This window comes from Pinus tabuliformis, chromosome 5_1, assembly GCF_031772625.1.
Source record: "Pinus tabuliformis cultivar Carrire ecotype Pingquan chromosome 5_1, CPIR1, whole genome shotgun sequence".
NCBI lineage: Eukaryota > Viridiplantae > Streptophyta > Pinopsida > Pinales > Pinaceae > Pinus > Pinus tabuliformis.
The window spans coordinates 657481057-657487153 of record NC_142305.1 but is presented as its reverse complement, the minus strand read 5'-3'; the positions used below and the strand labels follow the sequence as shown (position 1 = coordinate 657487153).

General features: G+C 34.4%; 1 long non-coding RNA gene across 2 annotated transcripts; it reads right to left on the bottom strand.

Moving 5' to 3' along the window:
- Positions 1 to 2805: 2805 nt before the first annotated feature.
- On the bottom strand, positions 2806 to 4351 carry LOC149166707 (uncharacterized). Of its 2 annotated transcripts, none has more exons than XR_016260457.1 (3): positions 4173 to 4351; positions 3615 to 3773; positions 2806 to 3488 (listed from the first exon to the last, which is right to left on the bottom strand). It is a non-coding gene; the product is annotated as an uncharacterized LOC149166707 (long non-coding RNA). The 2 variants fall into 2 exon arrangements; XR_016260458.1 differs by having other exon boundaries at positions 2809 to 3488; positions 3615 to 3765.
- Positions 4352 to 6097: the final 1746 nt, after the last annotated feature.

Sequence of the window (6097 nt, the reverse complement as noted above, 5' to 3'; positions counted from 1 at the left end):
TCGTAGCCACTCTAATATAACATTGTATTCAAATTATATATAAGTGATCTAATTATAATTATTATAATAACATTATATCAATAAATAATTCAAAATCGCTACCACTATAATATAATATTGTATTCAAATTATACATAATAATCAGCAGAAAAAAAAATAAAATAAATAAATTATCTTCGCACTTTATAATGATGGTATTTGTGCGTGCCTTTTTTTAAGACGTTCATAGGTGTTTAATGTTGATTCAGTAATAGAAGTGAGTTTAGAAAGTTTCTGTTGGGACAGTTTCATGAATTTCATTAGTGTTCTTAAGAGGATATTTATATTCAATAGTCAACGGTAAGTTTCGTTGGGTGAAACCCACGAGACGGAGGTTCAAATCTCGTTGAGTATATGGCCTGTTGTGTCTTGGCTAGAAGAGTAGGCGACCCCAGAGTGGACGTCTCGGCTCTTGTTGAGGCATAAGTTAATTGCTATTGTGTGCGGCTTGCAGGCTGTTGCACCTAGCCTAGGTTTATAGTGGCAGCCAGTTGGATTTGATCCCGGGCCTATCCACCAGTTACCGATTATCCTAGATCTAAAAAAAAGTAAAAAATAAATTCCTTTTTCAATTATGTACGAAGAAGATAATGATATGTTGTATATTTATAATATTGAAAATAAAGAACATTTATTTTATTATATTTTACCCTTTTATAAAAACAGCGAAAAAATTATTTTATTATTTTTTATCATTTTTATAAAAACGGTGAAAAATAATAATAGCACAACTTCTTATACCATTCAAATCAATAATAATAATAGTAGTCATATTTTAATCCCGCCCTAACCGTTTTCCAAATCCTTCAGAACAGCACTTCGTAGTTCTATAGCCATAAGGCACGTTTCTGGAAAGTACTGTGATTTGTGATTTGAAGTTTCAATAGTCATTACTTCCCATTAGAAAAGGTTCAAACTTTGAAGAGTCACTTTGGAGATTCTTTCTATATAAAAGATGGCCGTTTATTAAATTCTGAAGAGCCTTTTTAAATGACTTGTAACCAGAAGATCTTATTTTATTAATTGTGCACCATTTCTTTTGAAGCCATGGCAGGTTTATTTTGATTTTTATAAAGAATCAACATTTTATTTTGGGTTAAATTTTACATGTTGTTGGAGTAACTTGATTTCTAAGTAATGTAAGTTATTGAAAATATTTGTGTTTGATGAATTTTATGTAGAGAATGTTCACTTTGTCGAGGTTAGGGTATTTTGGTGGGAACCATGGTATTGTGTCATTTCTCTATATTAATTCAAATATGTTTTCTATTTTAGGCCCAAATATGTTTTTTATTTTAGGCCACAAGATAATATATGTATTGTTGCCTACAAATTTTTACCTCAAAGTTTTCTAGTGTTAATCATGTGTGTTGTGGCTCTATGTGTAACTGTATTTTAATTATTTTTTTCATATTAGTTTAATTACTAACAAATGGTATCAGAATGTGAATGGTGTAACCCTTGTGGCTATGTAGAAGGTTAAGACTTCATCACGGCTTAAATGTTTAGAGAGATTCAAATTTGTTGGTGAAATGTGAACACCATAGATTGGTTCAGAATTAGTGTCTGAGATAATATAGTAATAATAATGATTAATAGCCACTACAAGATTATTTCTACCAATGCAAGCTACCATTATAATTTCTTTTTTTTTTTTTTAATGAAGACACATGGTAATTTATTAGATGGTAGAAGGTGAGTCCCCTATTAGGAAATGATGGTGACAAGAAGGTGGTCATAGTAGTTAGTGTGCAGCAAAACACTTTGGAGAATGAGTGGTGTTGAGGCTTAGTGAAGGAGCTATCATGTTATGGAGAGCTAGAGTACTGCATAAACACTTTAGGGCATTTGGTCCAACTTGTAAAGCATAGCTATAGGGAAGATGCATTTTCCAAGGTCATTGTAACACCTATTGTTTAGCCATATATGTTGTAAATCACTAGCACATGATATCATCCCCCTTAGGCATATAGAGAGGATTGGGGATTATGCTATGGAGTGAAAAAGCTTAATTAGGTACAACCATATATATTGTAACTCAATTGCACATGATATTATTCTTCTTAGTCATATAGAGAGGATTGAAGATTATGTTTTGGAATGGACAAATTGATTACATACAAGGGTGGAATGTGTACTTTTATACTAACTTGAGGTTATTTTGTTGTAAGACCTTTTTTTCAAGCATACATGTTTTAGTGCAATAGTGTAGGGAGTTATCTAAAATCAAGTTCTATAACAGACCACCCAAATAACTATAACTGTAGCAGGTATCCTCATTTGCTCATTGAAAAAAGATGGTAAAATATTAAAATTTGAGATAATTAATAAACCATAAAAAAATACCTTAGAAAACTAATAATATCTATATAATCTTATGAATAATATTTTGTTTATATATTGATTCATCATATTTAAACTAAATTAGTTTAACGAAGAATCTTTCTATTCGAGTTATTTTAAAAATAAAAAATAAAATATTAAATGAATAGAAGCTCTACCATGTTCTAATCATAAACATGTGGTTGCAGCATTGTATCCTTAAAAACAAATCCACACATAAGCCATTTTTAAAATGCATTATTAACCGTTTACATATTAACCGAAATGTTTAATGAATTTATATCAATAAATCCAAAGAGAGGCCGAAATTTCGAATGATCATGCAAAACCATCTTAACCTCCCCTAATAAGTGCCACACATTGAAATCCACATGTAACGTGTTAAAGGGGATTTTCGTTAGCTCTTTATGTTCACAATTGCGAGGTTTTGGACGAAAACGCTTGGGACAACAATTATTATAAAATCTCTATACGAAATCGTTTTACTCGTGAGCTAGAATAGTCACGATTCCAGCGTTTCATTATCTAAAATATCAGACACGTGCGCAGACAGCTCTTATGTTAAAACCATCACATTCTATCCATGAACATCTGAAACTAAGTACAGGTACATGTGCGACTCTGTCAAACTAATTCTGACGATGAATCCTCGAAACCAACTATCAACCTAACAAAATGCTGGCCTTCACATGACTTGCAGAAGGCTACTAATACAGTCGGAACATAGAACGACATGATTACACCAATATCTTCTGAACGATTTGACATGTGGCTAGCTTCAAGGAAAATCCCAGCTGGCCACATATTTTGGTTCGCAGCTCAATATGTATTGTCCGCCTGCTTCTTCTTCTCTACCAGACTCCCCTTGAAAAAAATGATACCATTTATTTTAAGCCTTCTATCAGAATCCCTTCGGACAAAATATTACCACGATAACAAGTCCATGAATTCGAATCTGCAATCTGACTAGAAGAATATCATGCTTTGCAGATGAAGAAGAAACTCAAGATGTGTAGTAAGCTGTTTTTCCGATAGTCGAGGTAGATATGCTGTATTATGCAGCCGCAATGCCTTATCTCCCCGGCTGCAACATTTTACCCCGTGGACTGATGGTCATAAGAAGCAAAAAAACAGAATTAGACCGTTGGAGTGATGTGATAAGAACGGAAAAAATAGAATTAGACAGTTATATACTAAAGTTTAAGGCATAATAAATTCAAATATTTCATTACCTTTGCTCGTAAGACTTCTAATTCAAATCCATTGAGGCAGCTTTTGCTTAACATCAAGACCAATTCCATCCGAGGCAACCATCGTGGATACAGCTAAGCCAGGCAACACGTGCAAGTTTAGAGCCTTTGCTTCTACTGTGACCTCGTCCACCTGTATTTCTACAAACCACCATTGATTAGATCCTGACATACAAAGTAAGATAGCAACAGTGAAACACAATCACACGGAATAGAGGAAGCTTGAAAATGGAAAGAGATTGAATGGGACCTATGACATTTCACTATGATAAAGAATAGGATATCGATAAAACTTTGCGAAGGACAAAAGTTGAAAGCTTCAAGAAGCCGATGAGTTTTCATTGTGAGAGATAATTGAAGATTTACAAAATCTTGCGGAGAAGGAAAAGGATGAATGACCCTGGTTAGCTTTCAGCGTGGAAAACGTATACAGAGATGAATAAATATTTAACGAGGCTAGCTAAAACCCATCCAAAAGTAGAAAAATCTGTAGTTCATGCTGAGCAGTGAGCAATGTATGAGATTTTATTGTCATTTCACCTTTTGTCTAACACATATGCGTCAATAAACGGAACCCGGACAGATCGTCTGCGATGTTGGAGCAAGCATGCTGTCTCAGAGGACAGAAGATCGGCCTTGAATGGTAGGAGAAATGCAACATTTGCTTTCAGAGTTTCCTTACAGCCACACAGATTTGCACAAGGAAATTCCATACTACCTCACACTTCTGCATTCGACATTACCGGAGACGAATAGCAGGACTTTAAAGAGCTAGTCAAGGAAAACATTATCATTGACAGCTGTCGGTCAGTGACTGAAGGCTCTCCGGTTGATGCACTGCTACTTTGCTGCAGTTTTGTAATGCGTTTTGTACTTTTTGTTCAAGTTGCAGATGCTAGACACTGGATTGGGTTACTGTACCTGTCACATGTTGTATTGAATCAGAATGTCCTATTGGCCCCCATTGTGATGTCAGTATATTTTTTTTAACTGTTGTTCCGAGTTAACGGAGTGAGAGTCACGGTAGTCTTACTTGCGCTGGCTTTACTTGTGAAAAACGCAGTGAAGCTAGATACTCTCCGCTCATTCTACAAGGAAAATCAGGCTGTGTCGGTGCCAATGGCTTGCAGTTCGAGGAAGCGCACATGATTTCAGTAGGGAGAAAATTAATACATTTGAAACGCTTCTGCAAGTACTCAGCAGCATCTCCAGCTATTGAGGCCTTGTGCATATTATAAGAGGATTGCCAAACAGACCAAAGGTTAGTTCATTCCAATCTCCTGCATCTCAAAATACATTCAAGCATACAGTCGATGAAATGGGAAAATGTCTCCCAAAATTTATGTCCAAGGTACGCAAAATTTTCCAAAATTTATGTCCAAGTTACGCAAAATTTTCCAGAAAGATAAATCTACTACAAGATATTCTTCTGCTGATATCATACCACTCTTGGGTGTTTCAAGTATAAGACTCTTAAAGCTGGCAATTTTCTCTTAAATATTTGTCCAAAGCTAGGAGAAGCCAAGCTAAATCTATTGTAAATTATTCATCTACTGGGTCAAGATCCCACTTGGCCAACTATTTTATTATATTTAACTTTTGATCTAGGCAAATTCAGAGATGCGACGTAAAAATCACCCTCTTGGCCATTACTGGGAATCTTCCCCTCGTCTTACAAAATGATGACCGTGTGCACCTGGGTTACCAATACTTTAAAAATAAAAAGTTAATTAACACTTAAAAATCCCAATTTATTAGCTTTTATTTATTTAGGCCTCAAATTTGATGAATGGTTACATCTCACTTTGAAGAGTTAAATTTATTTTAAATTTAAATATTAACCAATTTAAATAATTTTAAATGAAAATGTAAAATATTTTTAAATTTTATATATACTTAATATGTCATAGTTTTTACTATATTAAGGTGGGAAACCCTTAAACAAAAACAACTGTAGGTACATTTGAATGAGTGCATAGATGGCATTGTCTCAATGTCTAACATTTTTTTTTTATGTGGAGAATTTGAAGGTGTGTTGCTCTTAAATGAGCAGAATTAGGATGAGTGAGTAGGATTTCCATTATACACATGACTCTAATAAAACCACCCCTAAGCTTAACTAAACAAGTAAAGCAAGTTTTGAGCCTGGACGGAGTCCTTATATTGGTTGACTTATTCCTTCTACAACAAGATGTCAATAATTTGACCTATCTAGATGGACGAATACATTCTATATAGAAAGCATATGTAGAAAATTTAATATTATCATTTACTCACACTCTATTTATTAATCATATGTAACACCCTCCTCCCAGATCTACCCAAGCAATTGGCCAGATGGGGTCAACATGCGACGAGAGGTCACTGTGATATAATTCGATCTCATAAGTCACATCAAAAAAGTGGAACCAATAGAAACACACCATACAAACATTCAACGTTATCTTCAGGACCCTCAGGAACCA